Source organism: Topomyia yanbarensis, chromosome 3, assembly GCF_030247195.1.
Source record: "Topomyia yanbarensis strain Yona2022 chromosome 3, ASM3024719v1, whole genome shotgun sequence".
Classification (NCBI taxonomy): Eukaryota; Metazoa; Arthropoda; class Insecta; order Diptera; family Culicidae; genus Topomyia; species Topomyia yanbarensis.
The window spans coordinates 114,965,407-114,990,618 of record NC_080672.1 but is presented as its reverse complement, the minus strand read 5'-3'; the positions used below and the strand labels follow the sequence as shown (position 1 = coordinate 114,990,618).

General features: G+C 37.2%; 1 protein-coding gene across 12 annotated transcripts in view; it reads left to right on the top strand.

The window, feature by feature from the left end:
* LOC131688679 (protein Fe65 homolog) overlaps positions 1 to 25,212 on the top strand; it is a 281,910-nt gene that overhangs the window by 36,109 nt on the left and 220,589 nt on the right. For 3 of the 12 annotated variants that reach the window (XM_058973118.1, XM_058973119.1, XM_058973130.1), the window contains one exon: positions 6,624 to 8,145. The exons of 5 other annotated variants lie outside the window; for them this stretch is intronic. The gene's annotated coding sequence lies outside the window, so the exon portion shown is untranslated. Of the gene's footprint in view, positions 1 to 6,623; positions 8,146 to 25,212 lie in introns of those variants that run through there. 4 more of the 12 variants (XM_058973125.1, XM_058973124.1, XM_058973122.1 and 1 more) reach the window with 4 other exon arrangements.

The window sequence follows — 25,212 nt, the reverse complement described above, 5'->3', positions numbered from 1 at the left end:
GTGACATACCGGAAAAAGATTAAGGGGAACTTATATACTGCCCATGATAGCATTCCAGTCACATAAAGATAGGAAATCCCATAGAAAACGGGACAAATATGTGATCATGTGTGGTATAATAATCAATTTGGGAGGGGGGATGTGAATGGGGGAAAGTAACCCCCTAAATCGCACCCTCTACAATTTGTTGGGGTGCGTGACGTTAGGCATAAATACGGTAGGCATAAGCACATTAGGCATAATGGACGTTAGGCATAATGGATGATAGACATAATTCACAGAAATATGAAGGTAAACGCAAGGCTTTCTTTATTGTTGCGATTTCAACCTTGCACTCGTTTTGTCGGGTTAGTAGAAACTACGCTTTACTATACTATACCTTTATGTATCTTGAACAGAAGACTGCAAGATGAAAATACTATACGTGATATTTATTGCTTACAAGTGTAAAGTTAATTTTTCTATTTTTTCCGCGGATGAGCTGGATACTTTCTTTATTTAAGGAAACAGTTTGGGTTCAAGCACATTTCAAGCCTATTATATATATTAGCAATACAATGGGATCAAAATATTGAAAAATAGAGCAAAATAATGAACTAACTTTATGTTTGGGATCCTATGCAAACTTGCAATGTTATATTCAGCATCGGCATTAGGCTATGGTTGTTACGTGTGTGACCATACCTTTTTTGTTCCGGTAATTGGTACAGTACACGAAAAATTTCTTCTTCGTATCAGAAAGTGTCCGTAGTTTTACCTTTGATTGCCTCAAGAATATAATTATTGACTGAATAATTTGGAAAATTACCAATATGAAATCAGCATTATTAATATATTCGTTGAATGAATAATAAAATGCAGGCCCGTGCGCAAGAGGAGGGTTTTGGGGTTCAAACATTTCTAAAAATTAATTAACTTCCTGTTTAGGGGAAAAATTGTACTGCGTTTTGATACATGAAATGTCACTCTAGGAACTGTTTGTTGAGCTCAATGGCTCGCGAAAATGGACATCGGTATCGGGATAAATACCGCCACCGAGGGACTCTCCGCACCAGCTAGCAGATAAACAGGAAAGAGTATCACCAAGAAATATAAGAAACTGAACAATTTATAGACAATCAATAAAATAAATGAAATTTAAAAATATATTAGAGCTAAAAATTGATAAAAAGTTATCAAATTCATAAAACGAGTAGAATTAATATAAATCAAATCAATAGAATAAAAGAGACAAATTAGTTCAGCTCATTGAGTGAAAAATTGAATAATATGAAAATTAGTTATAAAATTAATATAATGAATTAAATTAATTCAAATTAACATATGTCATACAATAATATTAATAAAAAGAATAATTGAACAGAATCAATAAAATTAATTAAACGAAAAACTGAATACAATGTATGTGCTGGAAACAATCATAAAATAATAAAATTAAAAACGAATGAATAAAATAAATAAAATGAACGGAACGGATTAACTAAATTAATTGAATCAAATAAACTAAATAAATAGAATTAGTAAAACAAACAAAGAGAAGAAAAAAATAAGCAGAATCAAAAGTATTTAGTGATTAAACTGAAAATTAAGCGATATTAAAACAGTTATAAAATCAATAGAATGAATTAATTGGTGTTAAATTAATAAATTCGATGGAATGAATAAAATGAATAACTGAAAAATATTAGTCAGATTATAATGAAAAAACTTAATAAAACGTGCTGTGGAAAAATGAATAAGATGAAAACAGTAGTACAAAAAATATGTTAAATCATTGGTATGAATAAAATGCACGAAATGAATAAACTGATCAGGGTGAATCCAAAGATTGAAACGAATAAAACAGATAAAATTAGCTCAAATGAACAAAATGAATAAAAAGAATGAAATAAATGATTAAAATGAAATATGTTTTATTTAAAATCAGTCATATGTTAAAAATGAATAAAGTAAACAAAACGAATAAAATTCATGAAATGAATAAACTGAAAAATGAGAATATATAATCAAATTTAAAAACAAAATTATTTAAATTAAGAAAATGTATAAAATGAATTGTGCGAATTTGAGACCCATTGCTTCAAAAAGTTTTGAAATATTGGGTAAAAACCCATTATATAAAGAATGGCTAATTAATATATAACGAACTTTCTAGTGATTCAATTCTTTCCTGTTTTCACCTTTTTAGCTTTCATTCTTGTTTTCTCGACGGTGTCGTTTAAGATTATCTGTTACTTACATTTTATCTATAAACCTTAATTACTTATTAATTGAAAATTGAAACGTTCAATTTGTTTCGGAATTCAAGATGTCTTTTGGTCTCAAATTTCTGAAAAAAATTTATATTGCGTCAAATGGCCAACGCACTATGGGAATGTTTAATACAAATGGTTATAAAAATATTATGTCTCAAACTATTGCGTAAAAAGGTTGTTTCAATTGATAATAATGAACGACACCAATAAAGAAATTTGTAAACACGACAGGATAAACAAGCAGTAGTTTTGTACAGAATAGAATTTTCAGATGCAGTATTTTAAGGTGTAATTGGAAATAGTTAACTGAGATAGGGTCACATTTGCTTTCAAACCCCTTGACAGAGAGCAACAGAGAGAGAGAGAGAGAGAGAGAGAGAGAGAGAGAATGCTATTCGTGAATGGGACAGATAAATATTTCAAAGTATTCATTTGTACTGAAGTGTTTGGGCTATGTTGGCAATTATTATATTATTGTGGATAGCACGAAAGCCGCGCATTCAGTCGATTACAATGCAGTCTCTTTCCAGTTATCCTTATTGCTTGCTAATTGTTTCGTTCGGAATTCTCATTCCGGAGATATGGATGATTGAGTCCTATTCAAACCAAATGCCACGAAAAAGATTAGTCATTGTGACAGCCATTGAAACTCCAACTGAAGCGTTCTCAGCATGGAGTTAGAAGAATCGTTATACTTTCATTCCCCTCGATATCTCATGGGGGGTTTGTGAGATTTTTCTTCCCGGATCTAATTTGTGGATATTTTTAGAGCGTTACGTAACATGTTTTGACTGAAGAAAAAAAAATTGACGAATTTGTTACGGAGTAGGGGAAGAGGGGATAATGAAATGTGTGGCAATTTGTAACATGGCGGAGGGGGAGTCCATTTTGGGTAGTTTTTGCGTAACGTAATTTATGAATGGTCTCTTGTACATTAACAAATAGTTTAGATTATTAGAAGATCTTGTTTGTTTGTTTGTTTATTATTGGCTTTAACCTGAAGGGTCATTCGCCTCTAGAAGATCTTATGACACAACCTAGAAATGGATGAAGAAATAGCAAGATAGATATGAGTCGTGACAGCTACGAACACGACGAGAGAGAGAGGTAGAGAGAAAAGGAGAGAAGGGGTACGTTAGGAATGGTAAGAGATGGTTAGTGCCATCACTGAAACCGGTGGATTCCTTTTCGATAACAGACATTTATCCAATCTATTAAACTGAGTTGATTGGTACACAAGACTCGGCACTCCAGGCCTCAGAAAAATCTTCAAAGTTCGAGAGTTTATATACCTTTCTTTTATAAGAAACGTAAAAAAATCAAAAGCTTCAAGTAAACAAAATTTTTGAAAATCGATTCTAAGCATGTGCGAGAAAGAGAGGCAACACATATTTTATATGAGAATATCTTTTTACTACAGAATCGGATCGCTTTGCTGTCTTCGGCAATGTTAGTTCTTACACCTATCTGTGGATTTTAGAATGCAATTTTTTTATTGAATTTATTGTTTTCCTTGCCGATTTTTCGTATATTTTATATTCAATCTTATAAGTTCTTATAAATAAATTAGAAGCAACCACCCAAGCTCATATTTGGCATCCGTCTTCTAAAGTCTATCACCTTTCTATTGAGATGTGTTCCGAAAATAGTCAATTTTCGTACCGTACCGTACCGTAAACCGGGGTGACATTGAGCACTCTTCGAAGTAATCATAACATACGTTAAGATGCAACACATTTTTTTCAAGTTTAATATTTTAATACCATGTACTGATGTATGAAGAACAAGATTGGATGGTTTTACCTGAAATTGTCAGTTTACTACTATTTTTCGAAAAATGATTTTAATTTGAAGTCTGTTTTCGTATTTCGCATGCATGTTCACCCACATTAAGTTCCTGATGTCAATGTTTTTGCCTTTCTCGTATAGAAAGGTTATGCAATCGCTCTAAAAATCGTCAACCTAATCTCGGTCAAAAGAGGGCCAATTTTTTTTTGGCTTTTATAAGCTTAGGTAGGAGTCTGCAACTTGTTAAAAATTTCTCATCTCAAAATCGTGGCTGTCGATCCATTGTATGTACTATGTGCAAATCGTACTGAATATGTAATATACATATACATTGTATTGAACATAATGAGCCATGGAATCGTAGTTTGGATTAATGAGAAAGGCACAATTGGCCCACTAGGTGGATCCAAACAGGTTTTTATTCAACAAACTATTTCTGAAAAGATACTCATTGTTAAATAGATGTTAATTGGTATTGTACAAAGTGTCTCAATATACTGCAAACTTCGAGTGATTAAAATTTGTATAATTCGAGTCTAACTAGAATAAAAGAATCTGAAAACATTTTTAACCTTCTTTAGGTGTTGGGGTCAATATGACCCCAAATGAACTTTCAATATGCAATAAATTTTTAAGTTTTTCACCTAGAAGTTTGAATATTCTTGACTTCTACTCTTTATGGAGAGCAACGATTTCCAATAGAGTTCAAAATTTACGGACATTCCTGAAGGTGTTAGCGGGTCATATTGAACCGGATTTTAAATTCAGTATTAAGACACATATTCGAATCTGTATGTACTTGTACCCAAATTGTTTGTTTGAGTGCCAATTTTCATTTTCTGGTAAATATTACCGTTTTTGACCAGGTAGGCCAGTGAGAATCGGTGCCGAATGGGGTCATGTTTGGCATACATAGATGTAAGCAGAACCGTCATCATAAATTACAGATTTATTGTCAGAATACTAATAATAAACACAAACAAAACAATATGAGACTGTACAGCACATATTAGTTTTGTGCATGATATGACCGATTTGGGGTGATCCAGATTACGGTTCCGATGCCGATAGTATTTCTCATAATACTGAACAAGCGACAATGTGGTCAATCAATGAAACTGATTCCAATTTTTTGAAATATTCTTGAAAGCTTATATAGAATTCCATATAAAATTGTCTTGATACTCTGATTCGAATAGTGACCCTGGATTCTACAGGTTAATGGGTCCCTTCATAGTCACAAATACGAATTCATGCGAATAATATACCCTTATATGTTTTCGAAAATAACTCAGAGCTCTAGGACAAGGTTCATGAATTGACCAGCTGCACGGATGTTCCAGATCTTTCGGAAAGTCAATATGTGGCCAATAGGGTCCATATACCAGTAATAACTACGGATTTATGCCATTACAACAAATATTTTCGAAAAAACTGCGAAGTTCTAGGACCAGATTCATAAATTGACCAGCTCACGTAGAATCCAGGGCCAGGAATTGAATCATAGTATTAATATCATTTTAGATGGGATTTAATATAAGCTTTCAAGCATACTACAAATTTTTCGGACCAGTTTTATCGATTGACCACATTTTCGCTTGCTCAATATTATGAGAAATACTACTGGAATCGGCATCAGAATCGTAATCTGAAACATCCAAGAGCGTGTCAGGTACAAAACTAATACGTACATTCTCATTTTTGTTTTGTTTGTTTTTATTATTAGTATTCTGTCAATGAACCTGTAGTTTATGATGACGATTCTGACCCCATTCGGCACCGATTCTCACTGGCCAACCTGATCAAAAACGATAATATTTACCAGAAAATTGGAACTCAAACAAACAATTTGGGTTCAAATTTACATATATTTGGATGAAAAATGTGTTTTGAAACTGAGGTCCAGGTCAATATGATCCGCTAACACCTTATTCGTTACAAAAAGTTAACACCTAAAGAAAGTTAAATTTGTTTTATTTCAGTGGTTTATCAATTAACAAAGAGTTTCATTCATTTTAACACGTTGAAGGGTTTAAATTTAAATATCAATTTCGCACATCCGACTCTAACGAAAAATAAGAACTTGCTTGGAATTTATTACTCTTGCTAAAATCTCAGATTTATATGTTGTAGGAAAAATCGACAATACGAAGCTTCGTAAAAATAAGGTAAAGTAAAATTTCGGTTTTATGTAGTTTTTGTACCCAAAAATCGAACGATATGGTCAAAAGGTATAACAAAGCAGTGTTTTATAAGTTTATAGCGAAAGTTAATTCAAATTTCAATGATTCGGTGGACTATTCTGGCTAAATAAACAATCTACGAAAAGTGTTTCAAGTGGTCAAAGTCACCCCGTTTTACGGTCTCAATATTACTATCAACAGAGCAAACTTTACTTCGTTGAAAGACGCTGCCTGCTTTTCTGGTACACTAGTGCAACCTCTGTCTGTCAGTGAAATATGGCAAATCTAATAGCGATAGACTGATTACACCCAAGTTTGAATGAGTGTAGCACCGACTACACAAGTGCAGTGCACCTTCAAAAACAAAAATGACAAAATGAATTAAATTTCGTTCCAGCTAATTGAATGGCATTTTCCAAAGAGCAAACATACGACCGTTTAAAATACTCACCAACAGACGTTTAAGAATCAATAATATATACACAAATCGATACTAAGTGAATAATTTCCTGGAAGGGCATTCGAATAAAATCCGAGTAACAATAACATCAACTCCACAATCCATTCGCCATTGCAGGATAAAAGTGAAAGCAAATAGTACTCAGCTGAGAAGTGTATCCGAGTGAAAGTCAAGAAGTGTTATTAGTCCACGTTATGTAAACCACAGCGGAAAAGGTAACAAATTTCGTGTGGCTTTCTGAAGCCGAAGAAATCGAATGGAATGAAACTAGCCCATTGTGGTGTGTTCTCTGTGACTATACTATATATGTTTAGTGCGATTTAGCTTCCTTCGAGAAACAACGGAAAAAACCGAAATAAGCATACTCCGCACCATTCGAACGTCATAGGATTTTATGAGCGGACTCAACCGGTGAGGAAGGGTGTGTGCGGTAATCGTAGAGTAGCATATTTTTCGCCTCATTCCCACATCAATGTTGCACGGGGGGCGGGCGTAAAGAACAGCTCGTTAAGTGAATAAACATTGCCTGCTTCCTTGAACAGTAGGATTAGGTGGGTGGAATAGGTGGGAAAATATTGCTGCACGATTATAGCAATGAATGCGTTCTGGGTATACAACTCCCCTTTGGCCGTTAGTTAGTGCTGCTACCGGTGTGCTGTGGGAGGAAACTATCAGCCATTTGCACTTACCGTTGGCGCCATTGCTGGCCCGTTTGTCGGGAAGCGGAAGTTTACTGCTGGGAAATTCTGGCTGACTCCGACTGAATGGAGCAGTATTTTATGATCCCTATAATGCCATTTGATACGTCATAGTCGTAAAATTAAACAATTTATTCGCTACTTTGCATAAGTGTTGAACAGGGTGCTCTTGGGCGTTCAGGCGAGAATAGCCAAGAACTGGTTCTGTTTCGGAAGTGGTGGAAATAACTAGAACGAGACGATACAAACCATGGCATTACTTCATATTTGCTCGACGAGACATGCCCTCTGAGAATCGGGACTCGGTGTATCTTCAAGTGCTCTACAAGTGGTATGCTGGAATAGTTTTGCGTGCAGAGTAGGGCAGAGCTTCTTTTGATATATGTGAGTTGTGCTAAGTTTGCATCGAAATAGATCCTATCACGTGTTATGCTGCTATTAATCAAGCAAAAATGTTACTTGCTGACAGAAAATAATGACTTAATAGTTGATAGACGTGCTTGAAGTTCAAGTGTTCCATTAAGACACTCTAATGTTCTTGAAGGACGACGAAGTTATGGACAAATAATTGACAGGATACAAGAAAATTTGTGTGAAGTGATCGTGTGGATAGATAATAAGTTAAATTGACGCTTCGTGTGATCGTTGTATCAAACTACTCAAGCTACTATTGGATATCCGATTTTCAAGCGTAGATCTGAAGCTCTTCATTGGTTTATAAGCAACTCTTTTGCATTTTTTGTGGTTCCTTTGATTTGAAGGTAAGTGTTTTGATATTTATTAAATTACCTTTCAATAAAAAAGCATTTGAAGCATCCTACGATCCTATTTGATCGTACCAGCTATGGTGTACTCCATAGATATTTATGTATGTATTGTTATTTTAACTATATTTTGCTGTATCAAAAATCTCCGCAGGTTCATCGCCTGCCTTGTCGATGACACTACGAAAATCATATTTCATAAATTCATGAACAAAATCGCGATGTCGTAAATTGAACCGTTTACGAAAATCGAGGAAAAGCTCCGGTAATAACGAATAATAAACTTCGTATTCATGAAAATATTTGTGTTTCCACAATGCTAGTGCACGCCACTGTTATTCATAATTTGGAGATGCACTGATTTGTATTGACTATCAACTAAAAGAGGCTAATTTCAGGAACTTAGTCACGATTTTCATAATTTCTTCTCGGGTGACCGTGGTATTTTATTAATGAATTCGCTCTCGGATTTTTCACGAGAACTTTTCTCTCCTGTAACGATATTCATGAAATCAGCCTCGGATTTTATGATTTGTGTTCATGATTTTACATTACGTTATGATTTACATGTACGTTATCGTAGTATTTTAATTCATGCGGTTACTATCGAAGTAATGTGATTCATATTCAATATTTCAGGAGCTCAGTCACAGTTTTTGAAGTTTTTTGGGCGTTATCGTGATATTTTAATCCCGAGTTTACTGTCAGATTTTTCGTTGATTTCGCGGTATGTTATGATTTTGTGAACACTAACGTGAATTGTTGCTCTGTAATGTAATTTAGGCGTTCAACCTAGTTCTCGTTTTCTTTCCGGACTTAAAATTGGCCCTATCAAATGAATAATAATATTCGAGGTTCAAATAGTTTTCTTTTACCTATCTTCTTCTCGTACCTATGCCAAGTTGTTAACAGCTGGACACAACTATGTTATATTTCATGAAACAATTCATGGAACAAAAAGGAATCCATGAATAATATTCCAAATTATGTGAAATAAGTCACGTAAAAATTTCAGCATAATTTACCGAGTAAGTGAAAATGATTAGGGATATTGTATATTCCTTGAAATTTATCTATCATGAAAATGGAAACGTTATTTCAGGAATCTGAATTGATTGACGAGCACAATTGATGAATAGTGACTAATACACTAGGCATCATAAACCAGTTCATGAATATTATTCGGAATTCTGTTAAGTTAAACATCAAGATATCAAGATCATACTTCAAATCGCATATTTCGTGAACTATTCCACGTGCACGAATTTTTAATATACTCCGAATCATGAACAAGTTCACGAAGTATTTTATTTTCTTATTTAGTTATGTAATCGATTTGACAAAAATAGTCTTAATGAATATAAAGTGGTCAAGTTATAAATTGAGGAATGGGACACTTTATGTGCAAACCTATGCGATAGTTGACTTTAATCAAACAGATGTTCGATTGCGAAAAAGGTTCGAATGCATTCTGTTATCGGTGCTTTGAGTCCAATCGTTGTTCGATGAAATCCTTACTGAAATCGGGCAGTAGAGCATAGGGATCGTTGGAAGGCGCGAAATTCAAGCATAAACCGTATCGTCTGGGAGTCGATTGTTGGGGAACCGTATCGTCGGAGAGTCGATTGAAATTGGACCATTACTATGGGGGTATTATGGGCTTTTCGTTTGCTCGGGGTGGCTGTGGTCCACTATCAGGAATCCGGAATCAGTAGCGTCTGGCTCAAATGGCACGTTCCCCACGTTGATCGGAGATTTGTGCCTTGCCAAGAATCGTCTTTTCATCATTTCTTCATGGGAAGGATTGGGGAACTGGTAAGGTTAGGGGTAAGGAAAATAACGACACATAACAATTAAAACAGAGCATTCTGCACCCCCGGAGGGATGCCGAACAGTCTGCAGGTGTTATAATAGCAGTAATAAAACTTCCAACCCCCGGAGGGATTTAGAATTTTTATTTAAGCATTGAACGGATACATAAACACCCTCGAGGGGATATTGAGATAACAGAACGATAACACCCCCGAAGAGATATTGTCATTCAAATACAGCTCAATCTAAAGCTCTTTACCACACTGGGTTAGGAACAATATCATATCCTTCAGTTTCAGCTCTCTGTACATAGGTTCATCTATGTATGGAGAACCAAAAATCTGGATACGAAATTGCATTACTAGAGGGCAGTTGCATATTAAATGATATGATGTTCCGTAATCGGATTCACAAAGATCACATGAATAATACTCAGCGCGCTGAATAGTAACCATGTGATAATTGAGTTTGCAATGTCCAGTCAGTGCCCTGACTGGAATACTGCAGTTGTGCATGAAAATATGCAACAAATTCTTTGACATTTTCGGACTCACATCTAGCAGAAAAGTCTTTGTTTGAATGCAAGTTTGCAAGCTACGCCAAGGGTTGGCATGTTCGGATGCAGCCCAAGAGCGAATCTTGTACTTTATTCAACTTATCGACAGTTGTAGAACTGGTTCTTGACCAGTGAAGTCAGTCGCAACGCCAGCTCTAGCCAATTCGTCCATTTCTAGTAATACCGGAATGACCGGGTACCCATAGAAGGTTGATAGCATTTGAAAGGCTAAGTAATTCGATTTGCGTTCGACATGCGATTACTAATTTCGATCTAGAACCTGGCGAACTGAGTGCTTTCAGGGCAATCTTATTGTCAGAGCAAAAATAGATTCTTTTACCGCCCTGTTGAAGTGCTGATTGTACGCCACACCAGGGCCGGCGGAAAGCGTGGGTAGCATGGGTAGTACTACCCACTCAAAAATAACCGAGTGGGTAATTACCCACTCGAAATTTTGAACCATTTCAAAAAATTTAGATGTGCAACGCATATATCTCGCACTACACACATTTGAAAACATCGATGTACCACAATTTCACTTGCATAAACGAACGTGATTTAATGTGAATGTAATGTAAGCGTATGCATTGTGAAAAGGGAAAAAAAATTCTTACAATGGACCCCTCACCCTATGCTTTCTACCCACTAAAGTGTTTCGCCGCCCCTGCGCCACACAGAGTCGCAAAGGATTTCTGCTTGGAATAAGGTACAGTATCTACCAAGCGAATGAGATTGGTTTAAGTTCATTTCATGACAATAGACACCAGCACCGGCTTGGCCCTCCAACAAAGAACCGTCAGTATAACAAACTACGTATTCTTCAAGTTGTCGCTCCATCTAGCCAGACAGCCATTCCTCGCGAAGAGGAATTCTCACATTGAAAGTTTTAAAAGGAAAACTACATGTGAGTGTAAGGTCACTGGGAGCAAGTGTATACTCATACCAAGTAACCATTTGGGGCCACCGTCTTGTATGGCTAGTTGCACGATCTATTGGGTTACTGTTCCAGGGCCCAGCATCCTTAAGACGGTGTGCACAAGAAAATGTTTTTTTGTTTCAGAGACACATGTATTGGTTTTATGTACAAGAGCAGCAGTAGGTGTTGTCGAGAACGGTGATCATTATATGATAATCATCAGCGAAACCATACGTCGTAAACACAAGCTCATTAAGTTTTCTCAACAAGCCATCAGCGACAAGATTCCATAGAAGTGGTGCTAGCACATCACCTTGAGGACATCCGCAGACACAGTTTCCTTATTTCTACTGGTCTTAACGATGAGCACAGATGTCGGTTGCTAAGCATTGCGTGTATCCAGTTCGTGATATACGAAGGTCCATGACATCTTGCTGCTTCCAAAATGGATTCGAAAGACACGTTGTCAAAAGCAGTTTCAATATCGAGAAAAACTCCTTAACTTGATTGCTTTTGTGAAAAAGCTTTTTCAATTTTGAAGACAACATTGTGTAACAGGGTGATAGTAGACTTCCCCTACTGATATGCATGTTGCATTTCATGCAGCGGGTGCTCGCCCAAGCTAACATCCCGAATGTAGTGGTCGATTAAACGGTGAAGTGTTCATATCCTTTTTGTAGTAGAACTGGAATGATTCCATCCTTTCCCGGAGACTTATACGGACCAAAACTTTCAATCGACCGTTTGATTGATTCGGTTGTCACAATTCTACGAGCAAATGCCCAATAATCAGAACTACCAGAAAAAACTCAGGGGCAGTCGTCAGTGATGGCTCCGTACAGCCTGGAAAATGTGTGTCAAAAAGCCAATTGAGTGCTACATCTTCGTCAGACGAGTATTCACCATCAGCAGTTCTAATTGAACCAACATGAAAGTCTTTCGATTTCCAAAGTAACTTATTTAATCTACTAGTCTCGTTGAGACTTGAGACATTTGTGCAGAGGCTTTTCCAACCACTTCGGTCAGAGAATCGAAGGGCTTTGCTGTATGCTTTTCGAGCCGACTTAAATACCTCCGATCCGTCCCTGCGTCTGCGATTCCAAGCTCTTTTACATAACTTTTGGAGTCGAACAAGTTCGGTATTCCACCAAGGTGTTCCTCTAGCAGCACGCATAGCTCGAAGCGGACAAGCCTCTTGGTATGCTGCTACTATGAGTGCGCTTGTTTTATCCACGACCTCATTCAAGTCACTTGGAGATTCAATCGTCGGATGATACCCATGAAACCTAGTCGCCAAGCCTTCTTCGTAGAGGTCCCAGTTCGTAAATTTTGGATTACGATATGTGACGATATCTAGCGAGACGTTTGAATGATCAAAGACGATGTACTTATGATCAGATAACGACGGTTCTAGCTCGTTTGGTACGAGCCAGTTTGCCAACTCATGCATAATACCGTCAAAGCAGAGAGTTACATCTAACACCTCTTATCTGCCAGCTCGTGCAAATGTTGGCGGTTTCCTGCATTAAGAATGTGCAGATTTGTACTACTTAAGTATTTTTTACATGTGTCACTGTGTCTTATCGGCATAAACAGAACTTCTGCTCGGACGGGACATCACGTTTGACCAGTCGTTCGATTGAAATACAAAGTGTGTTTTAGTTTTAGGGTTTTCAATTCAAGCCGGCGCTCATCTATTCCGACAAAAAGTTAGTGTCGGTTTCTGAAGAGACGAAGTCGAAACGCACCCATGTAAAAAGTAAGGGCGAATATGTGCTCTTCAAGTACAAAGACTGGTTTCACCAAAAAATTTCGTCCTTGTGAGAAATTTTGGTGTTTACCCAATTTTTCTCCTTAGGGTGAAATATAGCATACTACTTAAGTATTCCACTAATTCGGTGCCTCTCAAACTAATATCTGCGCTACCCCAAATGATGTGGTGGACATTTGCATCAGTGCCGTTTATGAGAGGAAACCTATTTCTGCCATAGTATGAAACAACCCTTTTGAAATCATCAGAAGGTAGACGGTTTTCTTGTTTATGTTGTCAACTTAGCGCTGTATTGACGTTAGCTGCAAAAAACGAAAACACTATGCGTGTTTTAAAGCATACCTCTAATCCTGCGTGATGTCCGGAGCTCCGATTAAGCTGATGAGAATCAATGAAATCGAAACTTGGTGGTGGTGGAGAAAATTTTGGCAAAAACTATTTTCTTAATTTAGGAGAAACTTGTTTAAAAGCAGCTATGTGCGTGAAGAGCACAAAACCTGTAACTGAATTAGTTATTGAAGTTGCGTCTCGACTTTGGCACACCAGAAGCCGACACTAACATAGTGACAAAAATAAGCTAGCGCCGAGTTGGCGCTATCTCCAAAAACGATTTCTTTTTCTGTGTTAAACTAATCAAACACAAGCCTCATACACTTTCGCCGTGTTCTCTTCACACATTTGTTTGTGGAAGTGAATATTTAAAAATCTTTTCCTGGTCAAGTGGACAGCATGCAACCCGCATCACTTTTGCTTGTCTATTTTGTTCTTAGCTAGCATATGTCGTACATCTTTATCTTTAGGCCTTCTTTCGGGAGATAAAAGATGGAAAAAGATCAACATCAACACTCTCAAAAAATACACTTTCACACACAAATTTAACTTCACGGTTAATATCTACTTTGTAGACATTAGAATTATTAATAAGAGGGAACATTTACTTACCTTCTGATCTTTGTACTTTGTGGATTTTGCGACACCGTTACAACACTGGGTGAAAAATACCCGGGAAATTTTTTCCGTGTTCTCCACTCCGAAGATTTGTCAAAGACTGATGCTACCGAGACAACCCTACCCTCTCCGGCCTACAGACAGCCCTTTCCCTTCTCTTTTAAATGGCTGACCCTTGAAAAACGCCACTGGGTTAGCCTAACCCAGCGATGTAGCCAAAGGTTAACAATGCTATAATCGTTTGAAATTATGCTACAATTTCGTGACGCGGATCGACTTCCAAATTTCACTTTTACACCTAGCCTCAGCCCCGTATAGTGGAGTAAAACATGTTCAGTGCTAAAAACACTAGTAATAAAAAGCTAAAAATATTCCCACCTACATCAATGTATTTGTTGACCAAATTTTTCCACCGACTGGCTGGCTCCGCATTTTTGCACACGAACCCTTGGTGGCAGCAGTCGATAAATTTCCTGTAGAAAACAGTCGTAAAGGTGTATAAATATATTATGCGCCCATTTCCCACTTGCTCAGTTCAATGGGATGTTCTTTGACATGCAAATTTATTTTGAAAAATGTGTGTGTATCCGTTTGTGTTAGAGAGTGAGAGAGCGAGATGGGGGACAAGAAGACGCGTAGAGTACTGATTCGAGGGGTGGTCGCTATAGATTATGTCAGTTCACTGCTGCGCTGCACAGTGGCACGACGAGTGACAAAATCCCACAAATCAAAAGTCTTGTAGTTTTTTGCAAATATTTAATTTTTTTCTATGTTCGAGTATGATTAACTTAAAATTTTACGACTATATTTACATGATTTTACCCTTTGTAGTAGATAAAAGTTAGAGGTATTGAAATATTAATAATGTAGATAGGGTCTCGGAGACGCCTTGTAGCTCATAAATCTCCATACACTTTACCTAGCTAAATAAGTTCATATTAATGATAGTCAGTTATTTGTACAAGTTTTGAAAACCGTTTCTGGTATCATGTTTAAATGGTAACTATTATTGACGAGCATATCAACTTTTTAACGAAGGGGCGAGCATCGTGTAGTTGGTAAGTCGATTGCCTTCGATTCCCAACCCCGCACATAAAGTTTAGAAACAAATCCGAAAAAGGGGGAAATGACCTTAAAGACAAAAGCTTTACAATTAAAACAAAAAAAATCGCTTGAACGATCCCCACGTTTAAATCGGTTTACACAACATTGATCGAATGTGGGATTTCAAAACTGATAGATGAAATAGTTTCCGCGATGCAAAGTTAGTTAAAAACCCAGTTGTTAGACATTTAAACCAAATTTTATGTCACGACTTTATGGAGAGGTGCTACTGTGCGTTGTTCGGTTCGGTTAGAACAGGTATGAATTAGGGCTTACAAGGAAAGCCAATACCTCTATCCAGCAACAGCGGAGGGTGCTCTGTTCAGCTGCGAGACTGACAAGCAGTGCGTAATCGTGAGTACGGCTCACCGGGAAATTATGAAATTTTCTGGACTGTCAGATAGCATACATGCATACGACTTTACGACACTGTTTGATTATGCTTTTTCCTCATGACACAGCCATTCCGTCATTTTGTGGACTCGCTGGTGCTATTTCGTTTGAGACCTTTAAGGGATAGTCGTGTCTTTGCGCATATACACCGCATCGCTACCGAAAATGGATTTTCATTTCAATTGGGAACGGAAATTCGATAATAGTGTGACTGTCGGAGACAAAATAGGATATGATGGACCGGAAATAGCACTTCGAATCTAATTGCTTTTCAAATTGAATCGAATGGTTATTGAATTCGTGCAGACCAATCGCAAAGGAAAGAAACCATGTCAGCAGCATTAATCCATTGGTCGTCAAGATGCCACTGTTCGCTGGCCGCATTATTGACGCTTACACGAAAGGTACGGGAAGCAAAATAGCTTCTTATCTTGAGGGTGAAGTTTGATCTATCTACACGGAAAAAATCCATTCATAAATTCCCGCCCCCGGGATTACTATGCCAGCCCCTCTTTGTACCTTTGCTAGTTCCAGACAAGCTTTTTTTACTTTCCACCCTGGGCGACATCATTGTAGCATATACAATTATTGGTCTGATAATTGAAGTGTAAAGTCAGTGCGGCATTCTTGGTTTTGAGCTCCATTTTTTCCCAAAGAGACTTCGGTAAGAAATCATACATTTTAAGGCTTTTTCCCTAACTCTTTTGATATGCAGATTCCGCAGCAGTTTATTATCTAACGGACGTTCAATAAAATATGAGAATGATTTCAATACCTTTCTGTAATCAAATTAAAGAGCGTAAGCTTTTTTCTCTCCAAGAGAATTGCTCTCTGGACTCCCTAGAAATGGGTGGCATGTTTCTTTTCGCTCGGGTGCTGTCAGTTCAATCGAATATGGCGTCGAAACAGCAAGCACTCCGCGAACGTGTTGTACGGTTTTACGAAACGCATGGTCATCATGGGAAAAAAAATTTAAGGTAGACCACTTTTGAGACAAAAACGTGCCCGTGAGTATAGTTTAACGGATCCTGGCATCCCTGAGCTGGTAGTGGCCGTCCGGCGAAGATAATGACGAAGAAGAAGAAGAAGGAAGCGTCGACAAAGCTATTCGACATCAAGGACGGAACGAGTTTGCGTTACGCCGGCCGAAAATATCACTGCTCCCATACCTTGATTCACCAAACCCTTAAGATGGAGGACATCATTTGTCGGAAGAAGACTCGGTCCCCCGAGTACACGGTAGAGCGATCGTGAAATCGCAGTGCCGGTGGACGACGAAGAACTACCGCGGGACGTCGTTCGTGCTGGACGACGAAAGTTACTTTCTGTTCTCGAAGATCCACATTTCAGGAAATGACAGCTTCTATTCCAGAGACAAGTCGGCCACACCCCGAAATAAAATATAAGTTTAAGTATGAAAAGTTAAGCTGTGCATGTGTACCAGGAGGAGTGTTTTGAGAAAATTGTTCTGCTGTTCTTAAAGGAGCATCATGCGGATGGAAAGTACGTCTCCTGGCCGGATAAGGCGTCTTCCCATTACGCCAAGAAGACGCTGGAGTATCTTGAGCAGAAAAAATACCGTACGTGCCGAAAGAGAGGCACCCGACCAACTTGCCCCTTTGTCGTCTCACTGAGGATTCTTTCGGCTCCCTCAGTGCCCTTGTGTACAAAAATAATTGGCGGGCCAAAGATACGAAGCAGCTGACCACCAGGATCCAAAATTGTATCCGGAAGATGGACGTAAGTGCCGTCCAGCGTTCTTGTGAGAGCATCGCGACTAAGTTGCGACGTACGGCTGACCAGGACCCCTTCTCTAATATTCATTGACAGTTTTCTGAAGAATAAACATTACGTTTTTAATAAAAAATAGGCGCTGAATTCGTGGAAATTTTTAGTTTGTTTTTTAACTACATGACTGAGAAAGTTCTTATTTTTAATTGAACACCCGCTATGTTGTGTATTTATTTGATTTTCTTATATGTTATGCTAAATGAATCTTATCAGATTAGAATTGAAATTCTTGATTAATATTGTATGTTTTGATTCGAAATTACACAAACGTTCGATTTAGGGCTGGAGCAGTGACTTACCGTGCTAAGAAAAGGAGATCAGCAATTTACTCGTGTATTTTGTAGCATCCTACTGATATTAAAATGAAATTGCTGCGTCCATTAAGAATTGGTCAGACAACCACACTTGACCCCCTTCGACGTCAAGTTGGCCTCACCAAACCGTATCGCGGGTGACATCGTTAAAACTGTCTAATAGGAGTTGAGAACAGCTTAAAGCAATAGCTGATTATCCAGCCTGATTTGCAAACCGTTCTCACTGTATTCCATTCAACCACCCATTTTTGTTTGAACTCTTAATACGGGAAAATGCTGGACATAAAATTGCACTGTATTTAAGGATTTACAATAAAAAGCACTGTAAACACATCATCGCAATTAATGTATCATTGAAGGACACTTAGTCTTAGAAATACTAAGACTCCGTACCCCGTACTGATCCCGGTTGTTAACTGCCAACTTGTAAAGTGAGACAAATTTATTTTCGAGCTAATTATTCGACGAGACGTGGCATTACGAGAAAAGGGTAACACATTTTTCATCACGAAATGTTCAGTCTGGGTACGGACTACGCTCGGGCAAGGATGGGGGATGTGGATGGTATCGAGTTGGCCTTTGTTTGTTTCATTGGGTGACAAAAAGGATACATAACTCGATTTGACGACACGAAAAGGTCATGGCCTATAAATAAGCACGTGCTTGGAAGAAGGGTGAGAATTTTATTACTTTGATATGATGAAGTAATAATGAACCTTAGTATTACTCAGGCTGGTGTTAATTAATATGATTTATTTGGTGAAACACAATTAGTTTTAAATATTAATATTGTACGTTAATTAAAATCACATTAATCAAACATGTATTTATAAATGATAATGGAGAATTAGTATAAAGAAGAACAGTTTTTGTGACACTACCTCTACACCTCACCGAAGCTCAGTTATGTATCATGGAGTTGAATCGCAGATACGGTATTATTGTAAATGAAGCTGTTTTTCAACATCAGAATTTTTGAAAATCAAGCTTTAATTTCAGACTTTTAAATGCTCAAAAGAGAGCCATAGGGGTGAATTAACCATGCTACACTACATTCGGTCATCTATGGTATGGGCGTATGTTTTTGTAATCTTCACTGATTCACGCGATAATAGAGGGCAGTAAAGTGGCAAGTTAACACGCAAGCCTTTATAAAACAAAGCGATGAATATGATGGTTATTCAGATTCCTAAAAGCAAGATAGAAATGTATTATTGTATCATAATTTGGTCTGAAATGCTACTTTAAATGTTCGATTGATATTTGGTAAAATTTATGATTATGATTGTTGGTAATAACATACGGGTATGGGAAGCTATTTCCTTTTTAAGGTCACACACAAAATCTGAAAAATGGGTAGTAAGAAGTTATATGTTGTAACCAACAATTGAGCTGGTTCTAATTGCTTCGATGCTTTTATATTAGCAGATATCACATTGTATTTGTTGTATAACTGCCTGTTTGTCAGAGTTTAGCATGTAATGTTTTGGGCGAATAGTTTAACGGGATTATTTCTTAGTGATAAGATACTTCAATTCGTAAATTTAACTCATTGAAAAAGGGCAAATGTATCTTAGAACTCAGTCATTTATAGCATTTCAAAAATTTCGATCCTTGATTCGGGTACTTCAATTTTAATCATTTGTGATTTGAATTCAACAGTAATTGAAACTCAAATTAATGATGAAGGTTGTTCTTTGTCAACATAATCCAAAGCAATCTTACATTCAAATTAACATAAATAAAAAATCACATCACTCATAGCACAAAGCTACAGCATATCTCAGTCAATATTACAGCAGAAGATTGAATCTTATCCAAGCGACGTAGAAATTTCCATGATTCATAAATCTCCTCGAAATTTAATGAGTTATACATTTGGTGGAGTAGGTGTACATTCTCAAGATTATTTAGTAGCATTCGTATTACGAGAAAGAAATCTTCTTTTTTGTAAAGTTATTAGGCATTACTTTGTAGCTTTCAACACCAGCGGCTTGACAAACCTATACGTGAAATTCTCCGTGTATGAATACTTGTGTTAATGAAGCATATCTGACATGCGAGTTGAAATTTCGCAATATTTGTGTTGTCACAGGCAATTGATTATGCTTATTGTTCGGAAAATTTGCCCGTCATAAATCGTCCCCATTCAATTAGTTCGGAAAAGGTTGTAGAAATGGGTTTTCATCCATAAACGACGATAATGCAAAAGCACACCCCATCATTTGGGTCAACTCATTTATCAATTTCAGAGGCTCTTAATCGATGGAATACATTGTCTGTTGTGGAATGGTTTGGGTGAGGTCGTGGATACTGCAAACACTCTGATATGTTAGTAGTAGCATACGAAGGGACATGTCTGCTACGAGGTGTGCTCTTTGTTCGCCTTCGTTTCACACATACTAATATTTAAATATCAAATAATAAAATTCAATGAATCAATTATCTCTTGACATTAATCGATTATGTTAATCAACTATGTGGAAAATGATCTATTTTCTAACTCGATCAACTAAAAAATGGCAGTATATACCTATTCATGTAGAAATCCATTTGAGGACTGTGCCTACGTTAGCCCAAAAGCAATACTCAGTTCTTCCAAGCAATATGAAATTGCCGTTCCGCTTCGGTTTCACTTTGAAACTCCTTTACAAAATCCTACGCCACTGAATATGCCCTAAGGAATTTAAGTAGTAATGCATGCTGTTATAGCAATAAAAACCAATCAGTGCTTTCTCTTGTTCAGATGGCATTATTTTTTGGTTGACTACCATGAATCGCTATAGATTAGCTTCTCAACGTTATGAAAACTGGATCTCTCTGGTATAATGACTCGCCACCAGGGTTGTTAACGTTGAATTCAACTTTACCGCCGATAACGATGAATTTAGTGCCATTATCGGCGTTGATTTTCACGTTAATTTCATCCACACTTCGTTGAATTCAACATTAGCGTATCGGAAGTTTTTGCGTTGAATTCTGTTGAAGAATTTTTTTCGTCAGAGAAATTGTATATTTTTTTCACATGGAGTTTAAATTTATACAGTATAGACCCGTTTTTATCAGCCCCTTGGCCTTTTTAAGAAACCGAAGATCTTAAAATATTCTTCTTTAGTCCCTAGATATAACCTCATAACCTCATAACATCCTTAGTATTTAGCTTAAAATTCCCTTAAGGGGGTCTGACAGTGCAAAAAAATTTTATTTGCTTATTTCGGATCTCTAAGATAAGAAAAATATGCTCAAGAAAGGATTTACTCGAATTCAGCTTGGTTTGTCTGCTAGAGCCCATCAAACTACCAACTATCAATTTTCATATGAAGCTGATGAAATCCGGGATAGATAAAATCCTATGTTGATAAAATCGGGTCTTTACTGTATTTCTGTAGGAAGGTATATTTTTAATTTTGTTTAATGTACAGATTCTGAGGTTAGTTGTTGGAATATTCTTAACGTAGGCATAGAATTAATGAAACAAATCCAAATCGCGCGATCTTGGTGGCCAGTAGATGTTCCTTTTGTGCAAGTCTTAGCGATTGTCGTTTATCCATAAATTATGAAGGTTATGAATTGAATCTGGGTGAATTAAATAAAATGTTTTATTCTTTATTTCTTATGTTTTTAACGACATTCAATTAGCAAGCAACTGGAAAGTGAAGTATATTTTTCAATATTAAAAGCAATAGTATTCAAAGGAGAGCAAGGAGTTGAAGGAAAAAAGTTTAGAAAAGTGTCCTTGCTCTCCCTTGACTACAATGGCTCTTAATATTGAAAAATATATTTCACTTTCCAGTCCCTTGCCAATTGAATGTCGTTAAAAACATAAAGAAAGAAAAATTGACTCACTCTTAGTCGTTAATAAAAAAGCAAAAAAAATCTTTATTTCGCAACATAAAAACGTTATTCATGGTAAATTTCCCATAATTCAAAAATTCTCACGAAGAGCCTAACTTGGGAAGAGCTGTCAATAAGAAGCATCATTTGAAATCCCAAGTTTTGTTCATTTCTAATATAGTTAATTATTAAATTTATTAAATATTTGCCGCTACCAAAATTCACAACAATCTGTTTAAATACGACGAAACTACTGCTTCAGGAGTGTACACAAGCTAGATTGATTGCTGTTAAAATGTTGATTTCAACACCTTTGTGTCGTTCTGTGACTATGGCAGACCACATATGTAATGCATTTTCTTTCCAATTTAAAAAAAAAATAGACAGAAGTGACGCTCTGGTGCTGCGATTTTCAGACAGCAAAACGAATGGCTTAGAGGAGTTTAGGTCTAATTGATAAAATTATTTCGTCTTGCAAGTCTCGCCCATATTCATTTCGTTACTGATATGGCGTCTTTAATTAGACTTCTTCAGAAATATTTTAGTTGTACTCATGTTTGGATCCTTTTGGTAGTCATGTTTGGATCCTTTAGGAGAATCAAATTGCAGCCTTATTATTTTATATCTTACATAAGTGTGGCTCGGTGTGTCAGTGCGTTGAGGCGGTTCACCTTTTCGACTTCAATATCAGCAGAGAAATGTTCAAATTAAAATAGAATTAAGTTGGCGTAGCATTTTAGTAAATACGAAACATTATTTATTCAAAGACAATATGTAAACATATATAAAAAAATACATTGGGGTGGGCGTAGCGTATTGGTAAATCGATTGCCTTGTACGCAGCGCACCTGGGTTCGAGTCCCGACCCCGCACATAGGGTTAGAAATTTTTCATAAGAGATTTTTCTAACCCGAAGAGGCGAATGACCTTTAAGGTTAAAACCTCTATAATCGAAATAAAAAAAAATACATCTACTAGATAGCATAAGCACCATTGTATACGTGCTCAAAACAGAAAACAACGCAAAATTTTCGTGAACGTTGACGTTACATTCATCGAAGTGCGTTAACGATGAACGAAGAAATTAACGCAAAAATCAACGCCGTTGAATTCAACGGAAAAATTATCGATTCAACGATATCGCGTTGAAACGATAACGTTGAATCCATCGCATTAACAACCCTACTCGCCACCTCTGTCGTTTGTTTACTATTTATCTGAAAGTGTCATTTCAATTGAGCACGAGACCTGTCAAAGGAACTCAATCCAAAGAAAATCTTTTCGAATCCTACTCGAACGAGGGGCATTGACAGGTCTCGTGCTCGATAGGAATGACACTGACAGATAAATGGTGAACAAACAATATAGATGACGTGTCATTATTCCAGAGGGATTCAATGTATTTAACCAAAATCTTCAAATAACACCCGCCTTTCAGTAGGCGTAAATCCAGCTCAGTCCGCCCGTGCTTTAGAAATACCTACAGAAGCATGTTTTCAGATACCTTAGTGATATAAACCACGTATATCCAAAATATGTGTGTGCCAATAGGATCGTTATGCTACATACCTACAAATCGCCAAAAACATGTTGGTATTACAATTCCAACGCAATGCAGAACCCTAGCATAAAAAGAATCCGATCGACGCAGGCTCACAAGCAGTGCACACACGTTGTACCCTGCAGTGTTAAACCACGCTGCTTGTCCTACATTGCAGATCGTATGTAAACGACTCGAACCAGTCGCATTTCTATACTCGTTTGTGCATACAAGGTTTCGGGTCGAACGACGTGCAGAGTGCATGTTTGACTTTGCACACAGCGGTGAGGTAGGTGGAAGTGGTACTGGGACCCGAAAAGTTCGTACACTGTTTGACTGTGTGCGGGATAATGCCACAACTGACGAAGGTCCATTGCTCCTACTGCTTGATGTACCGTCCGGACGCTATAGTCATGATGTAGCTCGTTTGGCATGCGAGCAAGATAATGATTCAAAAAGACACGCGGCACATCTATTCAAAACCTCTCGTATTTGATTGAGGCACTTAGGTGTTTCCTAGAGACGGCTCAGCCTGAAAAAGCTATCATCAATTGTATTTTTCTCTTTTTTCGTGAACTTTTAAATTTTACAGGTTTACACTACTTTTATTGCACAGCTATTAAATTATTACCAATATCCAAGCTATGCGTTTTAGATTTTAGAATGACACCTAGCCACAGATGGTGAAGTAAAACATTTTCAATATAAAAAATTTCTGCTATTCGAATATAACTAATATCCCCTTTTATAGGTCCGATTTAGACCAGCAGTTACTCTATTTCACAAAGTTAAAATAAATTTAAATTGCGTATTCACTTCCAATACAAAAAGATGGGTGAGTAATGTCTACGACATAACCGGAGAGATGTAGAATACATAAGAAGTCCGTTCTGCGTCAATACCGGAATTTTCAGATAAAAAGTGATTTGGGCAAGGAATATTTCAGATTACTCTTTATACAAATGATGGTGGTCCTGAAAAGGACCGTTTTTGTAGGCGTTGTTGTCGTTCGCGTTGGTGGGGGAGATGCGCTAGCTTCGATTCTGGTTGGGTGCTTCTGACTTCTTACTATTTCCGGACTTAGCTTTTGTCCTGGATGCGATTCTGACATGATTGGTGTAGGTGGAGGTTGTCAACCGGTTATAAGTTCACCAAGCGTCGTATATTTTGCATTACAAATTAAACCACTGGATCAATTATTGAAAGTATTGGTCTATGATATAAAAAGTACGAAATATATCTTCGGATTTCTACATTGACGTTTTTTGGAAAATCATGGTTGGCGAAGCATAAGATTTTCACATTCAATTCTTCTGAGTGGTTTGATAGCGCCAATAAGGGTTAATTTGTTTGCCAAAGAAAATATACTCCGTGTGGGAGATTATTGTTCCGATTGGTCCTAGTTAGTAGCACGGAGCTGAATATATTAATCCACGGAGATGTATCCTAATAATCACCTTCTCTACCGGTGTTGACATACAGTCTGCGGACACCTGACAAGTGAACTTGCTGAAACCGACCAAAATCACAATTCTTTCTGTTCAAGATTTGCTGCTCGGTGCATGAAATTAACGGGAACCAATCATGAACGACCTTTGGTTAGATGATTTAAAATCTGTGTATGCTACCTTCCACCCATCGGAAATGATGGCCTCTGCTAGTAGCACGTAACGACACAAACTGATTCATCCACCAGCCGTGTACAGCTCACAAATGTTTCTTTCTCGGTATTGTACAGCCCTCCGTTCACCCCAAGCAGCCAAATACGAATGATAACAGAAACTACTCTGTAGCGGATCAATATTTAAAACCTTTCATCATTTAAATGTTTGGTTGGTGCACCATATTGACGGTTCTGACTGAGATGTGCTAAAAATTTTCATCATACCCGAGTAGTTTTCGAAAGATTTGTCAAGACACAGTTTTTTCATTATTAATGCATGTTATGCATAGTCCAAATTTTAATTGTACATTGTTGAACATATTTTCGACAGAATGGCCTGACCCATTAAATCATTATGTTAAGTATAAAAGAAGTTATTAACATTCAAAACTGACGCGGCTGCCATAGCCGACATTTTGAAA